We start from the raw sequence: 14,918 nt of genomic DNA on the forward strand, positions 1-14,918 counted from the left end.
TAGCAGGTGCATTGTAATTAAAGACATTATTAACTTGTCTTTGTTCTTTTTAAATTGTAATAAAGGTCGGTTTTATATAAAAGCTTGTTAGAATTCGGTTGCCATTTGGAAGGGTCAGATTTCATGGCTCATTTCTATGCCTCCACGTGGGAGGCGGAAGAACAGGGGCCATCAACTGCTGCCTACAGGAATGTGCAGGGGGCGGGACAGGGGGCGGGGCAGGGGGAGGGGCAGACCAAAGACGGTGATGGTGAGAGACAGAGGTCTGCAGGAAAAGCAGCAGTGCACAAACCCCTGCTCCGGGTGACTGGAGATGCCACACGCGGAAGTCTGTGACTGGAGATTGGAGGGCGCCACCTACTGAGAAGGTTGTCTTGGGGACTAAATGAAGGGTTGGGCACAGCGCCAGTGCTTTGCAATTGCTAACAGACTTCACAGGCAGCCTGAGGGACTGGCATTACCCACCTTTCCAGGCAAGCCTGTAAATATCTGCTCCAGGCCAAGAGGAAAGTCAGCTGGTCTGAGATGGAGGCTGGGAGGCTGGGGCTTCACTCAGTGTGACCTTGAATGCTTGACTAAGTGAACTGGTGAGGGTTTCCCTTAGCCCTGGAGGCCCAAGTTCATTCTACCTGTAAAAGTTCAGAGCTGAGGAGTACTCGTTCGAATCCTTAAATCCCAGAACACACCTAGACCACCCAGGGAACTGGAGCCTCACAGCTCAGCAATTTGGTCTGTCCTGTCTCCTAAGGAACAGAGCAGCCTGTGGGGCCACTAGAATTCCCCTGCCAATCCCCACACAGAATAGACATTTGCCAAAGGAAAAGAAACGTCTGGCACCTAATTAAAGTCAGTGGGACACATCCCACTCATACTGTCATTAAAAGAAAAGACCATTCTCTGGTGTGTGTAATATCTGCACACATGCTCAGCTCTGATTCTGTGCAGACTCCAGGGTGCATGTGGTCTTCCTTGCGATCCCTCTGTTCACCATCCTGGAGGACTATAAATCAGAATCTTGAGGCTGGACTTCAGATTGCGCGGCACCAACTGTAGACTAGACATCACATCTGTCCCTAAGACACCTCCATCTGTATGTCCCAATGTCATCTCAAAATTTCATTCTGGAGCAGAATCCTCTCTCCCAGCTGTCCCATTTGTCCTTGGAAACATTTTGGTTGAAGTTGAGACCCCTGTAACATAGGCTGCACTCAAAGGCTGCTAAATAAATGTTTGATCTGGCTCCCATTCTCCATTCCCCAGGCCACTGGCTCACTGACTGGCTTGGCCTGCTGTCTGTCGAGCCTCAGGGTTTTTGTACTTGGGATGCTCCTCTCCAAAAGCCATCAATCTCTGAAGAAATGGATGGCAGGTGACCAAGACAGAGATATCCTCCAAGTCAGAACAGCCCAAAAAGTGCCAGCGAAGTAGGGACGGCAGAGCAGCTGCCGTGGAAATAAACAGTCTCGCCACCTGACAGCCCAGGCGACAGAGGAGTGATCCAGCAAAGCTTCTCCGCGCCCAGATGGAAAGGGAAAAAAAAGAGAATCCTTGTAATATCAACGTGAGGGGACAAAAGAAACCGCAGGAGACACTTAACTGACTATGCTGCAAGCGCCAACTGGAGGCTAGTGACCAATGGATCGCGTATTCTCACAGCCTTCCAGCCTACTTGTAAATGTTTGACATGCACAGGATCTCATCCCCACCGTAGATAACAGCCTCAGAAGACCTCTGTGAGTAGGTTAGAGCTAATGTGAGAGCACACGGGGAAGCCAGCAGGAGAGAAAGCCAGGTGTGGGGCAGGTCAAGGCCAGGGCTGCAAGCCACACCCCTCCAAGAGATTGGCTTGACTGACAGCCAAAACTGAGGAAGGAAAGGGAAGGCAAGACTTCCATGTAGATAGAGGGACTGTCAGAGCAGAATCTGGGCGGATTCACCAGCATGACAGGGATGAGGTCATACTGAGAGCACCTAGGAAGAGAGGTAACAGGAGCACATGTGGACTAGACTCCATGGGTAACTTAGATGAGCTAGCTGGGAGGCAGCTTAAGACCTGAGCTATAATAAAAATAAGTCATTGTGTCATTATTTGGTGGCTGACAGGTCCCATAAAGTCCTGCAACACTAGCTGTTGTGGCTGGTACCTGTAATCCCCACACCTAAAGGGCTGATATGGGAGGATTGCAAGTTCAAGACCAGCCTGTGCTACCGGCAAGTCCCTACCTCAACAAAGCTATTAAATAAGCATGCACATGTGCAGAAGTAGCCACATTTCTGAGGACAGCGAGATACATTCTGTTCTCGGTCACACACACAGCAGGAGCTCATTATATGACTGCAGCAGATGATAAGTGAGTAGAAGGGCAGTGGAGCGTCTTCGCTCACAGCCTCCCAGGCTGACACTAAGGCAGATGCTTCCCTCAACTCCATGCCCTGAGTTCCAGAGGATAGCATGGGCGTTTGCAAGGGGTAGAGGGACCAGAGACAAAGGAAATACTAAAGATGATGAAGTAGGCTTGATCTGGCAGTGGCAATAAGAAAGAAAAAAAGAGCTGTCTGCTGGGGTCTGCCACAATGAAGACACCATCTCCTAATACATCCTGGAGATCCCGCTGCACTCAGGGCATTTGGTGGGAATCCCCTCCCACCTCTGGAGGCCCAGAGCTACTGCTGGGGGTCTGGTGGGGCTTGCTACCCAGCAACCACCAAAACCCTGCCCTCCGGAATACCACTCCCCTTCTGTTCCTTCCAACCCTCCCACAGCCTATCCTCTCTGCTGGGGCAGACTCGTTCTGCCACAGTTAAGACACCATCTTCTGATACATCCTAAAGAACGGGCTGCGCTCAGGGCATTCGATCCATCCACAGGAGTGCAGAGAGGCCTGGGAGCACAGGTAAGACCACCCCTGCTACTCAGAGGAACCGTCCTGAACACTCAGGCCAGAGCCTTCTGGTTTTTGTCTCTGTCTGGGGACCATACTTTGCCACAGTGCACCATATCCAGGTGGAGCAGGGAGATAGCTAACCTTCCAGGACTGTGGAGAAGCCTGAGAGCACAGAGCTGATCCTGGGACACAGAGCTACACACAAAAATACCACCACAGGAGAGCTGGTCTCCCAGGAGTGCCTACATACCTGTGTGTACAGAGAGAATAGGAATACAGGAGACAGATACACAGGCTTGCAGGACCGATAAGCCACAATCAGAGACAGCAAGACCAGCTAACACCAGAGATAACCACACGACAAAAGGCAAACACAAGAATATTACCATCAGAAACCAAGGCAACACGGCACCATGCAAAACCAGTTCTCCCACAACAGCAAACCCTGAATACCCCAACACACCAGAAAAGTAAGAGCTGCATTTAAATACACATCTTGTTGTATTCTGTAACTGCCTACAGCTACTACAAACTGGGTTTCTAGAACAGAAGCTGAGGGATTGATGGGGAAGGGGCAAAAAGAAGGAGGCCAGGAAGATAGTTTACCGATCGAGGCCCCAACTTTAATGGTGGTCAGACCATTTAAGAGTTTGGGCAAGCCCCTCCCCCCAGACTCGGGCTGAGTTCCAGCGAAGTCTTCTGGCGGTCCTTGGCTCCACTGCTCTGACAGCTGGGTGGGTCACCTGCTTAATTCAGGAACCCGTAAACCTGGAGGAACAAAGAACTTAGCCTTCACTCTGAGCACTCCACCCTAGGATAAAAATTCCTGCTGTAACCTACTTCCCTGTTATGCCCTAACATTCCTGCCTGAAGCCCTTGTCCTTGGCCAATGTGGCATGACACCCCAATATGGCTCTGTACATTTCCTCCCTTTTTATTAATTTGAAAATGAGGAGATAGAAAACAAGTGGATAAACATCCTTCATAAGAAGGCGGGCCTTAACCAGGGATGGAAAGCATTGACCATAATTGCTCTTAAATATTGTGTGACGTCTTTTTCAGAGGAGGGGTAATAGGCTCCCTTATTATTTTAAGGACAGCCTCTCAACGTTAACCCCTACGCAATTAGGTGTACTTCCTGGGGACTCAGAGGCAGAAATCATGGTCCTCCCCATGCAGTGCCTTGCCTCACATCTCTCACTGGTGCCCATGTTTGCTCATAAACAAACACACATAGATCTGAGTTCTATGTGGCTCCATTTTTTGGAGATCCACTTGTGTAAATTTTGAAGCCAGGGGGTCTGCAAGTATCTTTAGTAGACACGTGATTTTTCAATCCAGGTGAACCTAGGTGGAGACAACCAGTCTGCTTAACAAACAAGGTCAAGAGTTAAAGGTGGAACTTGTCTGTCATGTCCCTGAGGTATCCAGTTCAGTCGCAAATTAGCAACTTAGAAGACACAAAGCTTGGCCTCTGGGATGTAAGAGGTAGCCTTGTGTATCAAGAGATAAGCTGTTACTTCTCAGGAAAAGTAGAGACTACATTTTAAATTAACTCCGCTGCCTGAAGATGATTGTTAGCCATCTTCATACTTGGAATCTCCAATATTGGATTTATTTCTAGACCAGTCTAGGTTGAGTCAGCTGATCACATTAAAGAGAAGAGTCATTATAACTCCTCTTTAGATTATTTTTTCTAAGCTAGTTTAACAGTCTCCATGTTCTGTCCCACAAAGTCTAAAAGCTTGAAGCAAGGCAATTTATCTAATCTGGGACATTTAACAATTAAAGTAAGTCAAGAACATACACCCAATATAGCTCTTAAGTTACCATTGTCTGGGCACTCAGCAAGCCCACAGTCAGCATATCTTCAGCATGCCACACCAATCACTCTGGCAGCTAGCATGCTTCTGCAACATTCTGTGGAAAAAACCTAGACATGCCTTCTTCCCAATATTAAGTCAGGATCATGGAATATGTCAATAAGTGAATTCCTTCATTTCATCTAGGCATCAGTATGCCTAGTTACAGGATCTCATATACACTCAGCAAGGAGTTACTTGGCATCCAAATTTTAAATTTTTCTTAAAAATATACAAGCATAATTCAAATTATATGCACAGGGACACAATTTTCCCCTCCCTTTTCCTTTTAGGCAGCATGCATAGAAAATAAACGTAGCATTTTCAGTTGCTTTTTCTCTTAGAGCAGTTGCAACTAGAAAGCCTAAAATATTTTAATCTTTTAAATTAGAAATATGAGTATCATTTATCTGTAATAATTAATTAAGTCCTCTAGGATTAGCACCATTATGTGGTAGAGGTAGAAATTGAGGACATCAAGAACAAATATTTATAATTTGATGTGCACAAAAATACAAAATTATTTTTAAGCTATTATCCTTTTCATGATGTAATTAATATGCTTGTACATCCGATTGTTTCTATATAGCCTGTCTGGGATACAAATTTTATGTGCCTTGCCTTAAGGGGTCTTGTCCAGGCTCCTTTTTAAAGATTAATTATATATAAGTATATTGTAGCTGTTTTTAGACACACCAGAAGAGGACGTCAGATCTCATCACAGGTGGTTGTGAGCCACCTTGTGGTCACTGGGATATGAACTCCCATGCTCCATGATTGAGGGCCGAGCCTTTAATGGCTGAGCCATCTCCCCAGGCTCACAACCATAAAATACAAGAGTTCAGCTCCCAGCACCCATGACTGTCTCTCCAGTCTTTGGATTAGCTCTTAGATATCCAGAGGACAGTCATTTAAAGAGCATATCTTTTTAAATTTGAATTACATTTGTCTAAACAATTGTAAATATTAAGAATTAGCAGTATTAAAAAGGGAATAATTTTAAGCAATGGTAAACCATGAGCTATATATATATTTATTATCATTAAAAGCTTGATTTTTAACATCTTAAAACTAGCCCCAACAGCACCCAAGTCAGTTATCTGTGCTGAGGCAGGGGGAAACTCAAAAGAATAAACATGTGATCAAATTGTAACAAATTATCTTTTGGATAACAATTATTAATTTTGCCTAAAAAGGCTTGCCATGTAATAGATCAACCATCAATGTTTTGTAATAACCAATTTGATTGCTGTTTGAAACAAGGAACAAACAAATGTTTTCTACCTTGAAAACAGAGGTTTAAGTCCTCCTGTGGCAAGCTTAAGATGAGGTTAATATAAGATAAAGCCAATTAATATATCCTAACAACCTTTGAAAATCATTTACGTAAAAATTTTAAAAGCCCGATAGTTGACATCAAAGGCCTGTAACAAACCTTTCATGAACAAAATATATTGAAAAATCTAAGATCCCAGCTTCTTGTACTGAAGCAGAGACAAAACATTTTTTCTCACATAAGGTAAGGCTATTAGCCATTCCTTGAGGCAAAAACCTTCTAATGAAATTGCTTTATTGTTTCTTTAAAGATAGAAGCAAATGCTTTTATAATTATCAGAATGTAAAGCAAAATGAAAATCAACAAGATAGATAAACCCTTAGCCAGACTAACCAGAGGGCACAGAGGCACTACCTAAATTAATAAAATAAGAAATGAAAAGGGAAAAATAACAACAGAAACTGGAAATTCAAGAAAATCATCAGATCCGACTACAAAAGCCTATACTCAACACAACTGGAAAATCTGGATGAAATAGACAATTTCCTAGACAGATACCAAATACCAAAGTTAAATCAGGATCAGATAAACCATCTAAACAGCTCCATAACCCCTAAAGAAATAGAAGCAATCATTAATAGTCTCCCAAGCAAAAAATGCCCAGGACCAGATGGATTTAGTGGAGAATTCTATCAGACTTTCAAAGAATACATAACACTCTTCAGACTATTCCACAAAATAGAAACAGAAGGAACACTACCCAATTCATTCTATGAAGCCACAATAATGCTTATACGTAAACCAAAGACCAAACAAGGAAAGAGAACTTTAGACCAATTTCCATTGTGAACATTAATGCAAAAATACTCAATAAAATTCTGGCCAGCTGAATCCAAGAATGCATCAAAATGATCATTCACCACGATCAAGTAGGTTTCATTCCAGGGATGCAGGGATGGTTCAATATACAGAAATTCATCAATGTAATCCACTACATAAACAAACTAAAAGAAGAAAAACACATGGTCATTTCATTAGATGCTGAAAAAGCTTTTGACAAAATTCAGCATCCCTTCATGTTAAAGGAAAGATCAGGAATTCAAGGCCATACCTAAACATAGTAAAAGCAATACACAGCAAACCAGTAGCCAACATCAAACTCAATGGAGAAAAACTTGAAACAATCACACTAAAATCAGGGACCAGACAAGGTTGCCCACTCTCTCTTTATCTATTCAATATTGTACTTGAGGTGCTAGATAGAGCAATTAGACAACAAAAGGAGGTCAAAGGGATACAAATTGGAAAGGAAGAAGTCAAAATATCACTATTTGCAGATGATCATATACTTAAGTGACCCCAAAACTTCCACCAGAGAACTCCTAAAGCTGATAAACAACTTCAGCAAAGTGGCTGGATATAAAATTAAGTCAAGCAAATCAGTAGAATTCCTCTACTCAAAGGACAAAGAAGCTGAGAAAGAAATTAGGGAAATGACACCCTTCACAATAGTCCCAAATAAGATTTCATACCTTGGTGTGACTCTCACCAAGCAAGTGAAAGATCTGTATGACAAGAACTTCAAGCCTCTGAAGAAAGAAATGGAAGAAGATCTCAGAAGATGGAAAGATCTCCCATGCTCATGGATTGGCAGGATTAATATAGTAAAAATGGCCATCTTGCCAAAAGCAATCTACAGATTCAGTGCAATCCCCATCAAAATTCCAAATCATAGCCAGGCGGTGGTGGTACACCCCTGTAATCTCAGCACTCATGGAGGCAGAGGCAGGTGGATTTCTGAATTCCAGGCCAGCCTGGTCTACAGAATGAGTTCCAGAACAGCCAGGGCTACACAAAGAAACCCTGTCTCGAAAAAACCAAATCAAAAAAATATTCCAAATCATTTCTTCATAGAGCTAGAAAGAGCAATCTACAAATTCATTTGGAATAACAAAATACCCAGGATAGCGTAAACTATTCTCCACAATAAAAGATCTCCTGGGGTAATCACCATCCCTGACCTCAAGCTCTACTACAAAGCAATAGTGATTAAAAACTGCATGATATTGGTCCAAAGACAGGCAGGAAGATCAATGGAATAGAATTGAAGACCCAGAAATGAACCCACACACCTATGGTCACTTGATATTTGACAAAGGAGCTAAAAAACATACAGTGGAAAAAAGACAGTATTTTTAACAAATGGTGCTGAATCAAGTGGAGGTAAACATGTAGAAGAACCTTCACATAAAACCAGATACACTGAAGCTTATAGAGAAGAACGTTTATGCTTTAAGAAAAAGAATCGACAAATGGGATCTCATAAAACTGCAAAGCTTCTGTAAGGCAAAGGACACTGTCAATAGGACAAAACGGAAACCAACAGATTGGGAAAAGATCTTTACCAATCCTACATCCAAAAGAGGGCTAATATCTAATATATACAAAGAACTCAAGAAGTTATGAGTTAAATCACTCTCTATAGTGACTCCAGAGAGTCAAATAACCCTATTAATAAATAGGGTGCACAGCTAAATGGAGAATTCTCAACTGAGGAAACTTGAATGGCTCTGAAGCACCTAAAGAAATGTTCAACATCCTTAGTAATCAGGGAAATGCAAATCAAAACAACCCTAAAAAGCACCTCACACCTATCGGAATGGCTAAGATGAAAAACTCAGGGGATGGTAGATGCTGGAGAGGATGTGGAGAAAGAAGAACACTTCTCCATTGCTGGTGGGATTGCAAGCTGGTAAAACCACTCTGGAAATCAGTTTGGCAATTCCTCAGAAAATTATATATAGTACTACCTGAGGACCCAGCTATACCACTCCTGGGCATATAACCAGAAGATGCTCCTACATGTAATAAGGACACATGCTTCACTATGTTCATAGCTGCCTTATTTATAATAGCCAGAAGCTAGAAAGAACCCAGATGTCCTTCAACAGAGAAATGGATATAGAAAATGTGGTATATCTACACAATGGAGTACTATTCAGCTATTAAAAACAACGAATTCTTGAAATTCTTAGGCAAATGGATGGAACTAGAAAATATCATCCTGAGTGAGGTAACCCAATCACAAAAGAACACACATGGTATTTACTCACTGATAAGTGGGTATTAACCCAAAAGCTCAAAATAAACATTACAATTCACAGACTTCAGGAAGCTCAAGAAAGAAGACCAAAGTGTGGTTGCTTTGGTTCCTCTGAGAAAGGGAACAAAATACTCACAGGAGTAATTATGGAGACAAAGTGTGGAGCAGAGATGGAAGGAAAAGTCACCCAGAGACTGCCCTGTCTGGGGATTCATCCTATAAACAGTCGCCAAACCCCAACACTATTATGGATGACAAGAAGTGTGTGCTGAGAGAAGCCTGTTATGGTTGTCTCCAGAAAGGCCCTGCCAGAGCCTTATACATACAGAGCCAGATGCTAGCAGCCAACCATTGGACTGAGTGCGGGGGTCCCCAATGGAGGAGTTGGAAGGTGGACTGGAGGAGCTTGGGGGGTTTACAGCCCCATGGGAAGAATGACAGTGTTGGCCAACCAGACGCACCAGGGCTCCCAGGGACTAAACCATCAACCAAGGGGTACACATGGTTTCAGCCAAAAGTGTGGCAGAGGAAGGCCTTGTCAGACATCAGTGGGAGGAGAGGTCCTTGGTCCTGTGACGGCTCGATTGATGCCCCAACATGAGGAAATTGAGGGGGGTAGGTAGGAGTGAGTTGGGTGGAGGGGCATCTTCTTGGAGGCAGGGGGAGGGAGAATCGGTTGGGGGTTGTATAGGAGTGGGGAAACCAGGAAAGGGTATATAACATTTGAAATATAAATGAAGAATATATTCAATAAAAAAAATTAAAAAAAAAAAGAAAGAAAAAATGATGCAAATTCTAGACATAAATTGGTTTTAGAAGAGAAGGGATCAGATGCCTGATACAATGTGGATGATTTGTTTTGGTTTTGTTTGCGAGTTGTTTGTTTAGACAGGGTTCTCTGTGTAGCCCTGGCTGTTTTGGAATTTGCCCTGTAGACCAGCCTGGCTTCGAACTCAGAGATCCACCTGCCTCTGCTTCCTGAGTGCTGGGATTAAAGGTGTGCGACACCTTGTCAGGCTACAATGAAGAAAATTAAGGCGCTTGCCCAGTACACAGAAGTCCCAAGATTCATTTGAAAGAATAGAAAATACAGCCTAACTCCAGCCTTAAAGAGCCCCAAACACTTCACATTCCAGAGCCCGCTCTTTGTGCTCTTTGTTAGAAACTAGGTAAAAGGTCACACTCCAGAGCCCGACCTTTGTTTAGATCTAGCAGAAAGGCCCTGAATAGGTGATCCTGGCCCCACAAGGTAACTGGAAATGAGCTAAGCTTATCTTGCTTCTGTAAACTGCTTACACCATTATCCCTATGCAGGAGTTCACGCAGCTCTAGACATTCAAGAAAATAGGAAACTAATTGGTCCACTGAGCACGGGCTCTGATAATTTAAACTGATTGGCTAAAAACTATGGAGTGGTACAAATCAATTGGCTCGCACTTCGTGGCCTCTCCATGCTAAGAAATGATTGGTTTATGATTCGAGGGCTTTGTTGTAAACTTATAAAAGCTGTTGCAGTTCAGCACTCGGGGTCCACAGTCCTCTAACCATGCGCGGTGTACGGCTGTGGAACCCAGAATTCTGGAATAAAGAAATCCTCATGTTATTGCATCGAGACCATTTCTCGAGAGTGATTTGGGGGTTGCCTTCCGAGGCGTGGGGTGCTGTGGCACCCTCGGTTTTTGGGGGTCTTACACATTCCCAGTACTTACCTACACCCTCCCCTAAAGAAGGCCCCTGGGGGTGTTCGTAACTACTCCGAGGGTGCTGGCCTCATGCAGAAGACCTTGCGTTTGATTCCTACAACCACACCAAGAGCCAAGCACAATGGCCCATGCCTGTAGTTCCAGCACTCAGGAGGCAGAGTTGAGGCCAGCCTGAATGAGCCCGGTCTCAAACAAACAAACAAACAGCAAAAGGCTAAGATGAAATAGTAAGGTAGGTTTCTGGGAAGATGGTGATGACATCAAGGAACTATTGATAGGAAAGAAGACTGGAAAATGATAACCATGGTTTCAGTTTCCATAGCTAATAATTTAACAATTATGGATTTCCCCTTGATTCTAAAATGATTCAGTAACAGTATCCTAAATTCCTGGAGGAGAAAACCCTGTGTTACCACGCAGTTGGGGAGGAGATACAGACTGGTGAGCCTGAGTGAACGGGAAAGCTATCATTTCTGCTGAGTCGTGACTAAGCAGACCCGACGCACCTTGGGGTCTTCCCTGTGTGGGCTCACTGCCTCACAAGCCATGTGAGCACTGATCTCCGTCAGAGGGACAGTTTACTGAAGATGCCCAGGACCACAGTGAAGACTCAGAGCTGAACTTCGACCTGTGTCAGAGCTGTGTCACATCCTGTGGAGCTTTTTAAACCTGAGATCTGCAAACACCTGTGCCAAGTTATCCACCAATCAGGATAGAGGGATATTTAGGGATAGAGGGTGTCTCAGGAACATGTCTTTTTTGTACATTTATCCTGTTTTCATTGGTTGGGATATTCAACTGTACCAGGGAACTTGCCTAGTTGTGTGGTAACTTGCCAACTAGGATGTCAGTTACCCACATACGTGTCTCTTTCGGCCTAGGGGATGTCAGTTCCCAGGGAGGTCTTGGGAACGTAAACTTTATTCAACCCCTACTCAAAATGGCAGTCTTATTGCAGATAGTCTCTTTATTGGTATAGGTGTCTCTCTTATGTTCTGGTCCATCCCAGGAGGGTCCACCTGTGTTTGATAAAGGCAAACACCATAAAAGCTCACACACAGGTGCAGGAAGTGCTGCCTGGCGGTTGGTTTGGGTCCAAGCTTATTGTGGATAATTCTACAAAGCAGTTATAACTGATTTCTATTGTGATTGGTTTTGAAGAACATCAAAGCATAGAACATCCTAATAACAGCAGTAACAGCGAATGAGAAAGTTTCATTATGACATTAATAACAGCACAAAATGGCAGGCTAGACAGCTAACAGTTACCTGGGCCTTAACATTTGGCCTAGGCCTTAACAGGTAAGGCTCCCAAAGGCTTTCAGTTACTATCACCTTAGCCCCTTGCCCCCCACTACTTTGATAATAACAGTGCTAGAGGACTGGACCTGTAGCTGTGCCAACAAAGACTAGCTAAAAAAATGTACTGGCTGGTTGTGTGTGTCAACTTGACACAGGCTGGTTGGAGTTATCACAGAGAAAAGAGCTTCAGTTGGGGAAGTGCCTCCTTGAGATCCAGCTGTAAGGCATTTTCTCAATTAGTGATCAAGGGGGAAGGGCCCCTTGTGGGTGGTACCACCTTTGGGCTGGTGCTCTTAGGTTCTATAAGAGAACAGGCTGAGCAAGCCAGGGGAAGCAAGCCAGTAAGAAACATCCCTCCATGGCCTCTGCATCAGCTCCTGCTTCCTGACCTGCTTGAGTTCCAGTCCTGACTTCCTTTAGTGATGAACTGCAATGTGGAAGTGTAAGCTGAATAAACCCTTTCCTCTCCAACTTGCTTCTTGGTCATGATGTTTGTGCAGGAATAGAAACCCTGACTAAGACATAGCAGAGAACTGGTAAACAGCTACACAGAAAGTTCTAGACGCAAACTATCCTGATAAGTCTAACACCCAAATTGCATTTTAGGAAGCCAGGTTAACGACTGATTTTCCCACCTTAAGAACGTATTCTGGGCTATCTCCTTTCACTAATTAATTACAGGGATGGTTCTGGGGCGGGGGTGAGGGGGGTGGGGGGGGGGGAAGCAGTCTGGTCTGGTCTGAGATGCTTAGTGTAGTTTTCCTCCTTCCTTCCTGTGTTTCTTGTGTTTCATTATTTACCATAATTATGGAGGCCAGTGACCTTGAATTGCCCTGGGTGTCTTCCACGTGCCTTCTCTCTCTCACACACAGAAGGATAAAATGAACAGAAGGACTGATCCTTGGGAAATGTTAAATATTCATATCCACCGGCAACAGCAGGTTCCCACAGAGTCCTCAAACAACAGCCTGTGTGCCCAGCCCAGGCTCTGTTTTGCCACGTGGAGCCAATGCCACGCCCCCTCTCTTAATGCCAGTGCACACCTTACTGGGTCACACCCCACCCTACACTCAGAACCATTCTACAGCAAAAGTCACACACTGGAAATGGAAGCAAACTCTCTGCACAGTGAGTATATTCATCATCCAGAGTTGTCCTCTGCTCTCTGGAAAGTGCCAGGAACCTTTCAAGGACACAGTCTGTCCTGTCCTCTTGGCAGCTGGAAGTTTTCAAAACCCAGGGCTGTGAGGAAAGGAGGAAGCCCAGAATGGACTTATGAGTTAGTGTGTGTTGTTGACATGGGCACAGCCAACAAGTACAAGGCCCTGGACTTATGGGAGCCGGACAAAGCTTTTCCCCATACATAGGTCAGGCTTGAATTGCCAAAGCCTCCTGACCAGATTCAAGAGTTTAACAATTGCTCAGTGTGTGCAAAAACACGGGACCTTCAGCCTCTGCCTGAGGCTGCTTCCTACAGACACCTCCTGCAGAGGCACTAATCCCTCCTCTGTCTGAGTATTCCAAGCTGTCCTCAAACCCGCTGTGTAGTACAGGACTGATCATTTTCAACTTCTGATCCTCCTGCCTCAGAGCTAGGTGGGTGCCACCATGCACTGATGCTGTGCGCCCGCACTCACTCTACAGACTCAGCCTCATCTCCAGCCCCACACCCTCCTTTTACACTACCCTCAGAAACCATTCACCCAAAGACCCAAGACCTCTAACTGTTGGCACTGAAACTAGACATTGGAATGGAGCACAGAGCACTCTAGTGAGCTGCAGACCTCCCCTGCACCCTCGCCTCCTACCACCCTCCTCACCCTCACCTGTCTAGTCAGCTACTAGGCTGGGACGCCAAGATTCACCATCCTCCAATTCAGAACACACCTGCCCTGCGGCTCCCTCTTTGAGTCCACAAAGACAAACATGCAGTAACTTCCAAGTTTCTCTTTGCTTATCTTCTACAAAATGCCAACCCTGTAGCCACATAAAGTGAATCATTTAACCCACCCACAGAAACTAGTCTCTGCAAAAAACAAAACAAAACAACACCAACAACAACACCCACAAAGAAAAAGAGGCGTCATTCATCCTAAGGGTGATAACAAGCATCGGTTGATAAAACTTCTAGGCCAGCGAGTGGGAGAATGGCGTGGAGAAGTCATCCGCACTGCTCTACCCCTCCTCCTAAGGCTCTAACCACAAACCAAGGTAGGATTCCACCCAAGTTCACTCTAGGGAACCAATTAACTTACAGAGCTTTCTTACAGAGCAGAGGTGGCAGGGTCACTCACAGAAGTGTGGTGCTCCAGACCACATAAGTCCTTTACCCAACAGAGATGGTTTTCTCATAGCTGCATAGATGGAGAGCCCTCCCCTAATCTTCCTCCTGAGGTCACATGCAACTGGGAAAGAGTTGGACACTACAGGTGGTGCACAGTGGCTGAAGGCTGTGGTGAGGTTCCCCAGTGTGCCGTGAGGGGTGTCAGTAGTCAATAGCACAGCTGTAGTGATTCTTTGCAAGCAGGCACAGCCAGACTCCCTAGGACTGAGAAGGTAGGTGGACACTCCAGCATCACTGTAAACCAAGGCTGCTGTCTGTCTACACTACGCTGCACTGGATTTCCTCACATTCCCACCACAGCGACTGACAGCTGATCAGAAGCTGCCTCCAGCCTCCCATTAGCTAGAATTTTAGAGTGTGTGATGTGCTAGGGGCCAAAACAGAGGCCTGCAGCTGAAGATCACAGGGACGTTGGCTTGCAAGCCAACTGTCCCGAAATGCCA

The sequence above is a fragment of the Apodemus sylvaticus genome, chromosome 4 (assembly GCF_947179515.1).
Source record: "Apodemus sylvaticus chromosome 4, mApoSyl1.1, whole genome shotgun sequence".
In the NCBI taxonomy this organism is placed as follows: domain Eukaryota; kingdom Metazoa; phylum Chordata; class Mammalia; order Rodentia; family Muridae; genus Apodemus; species Apodemus sylvaticus.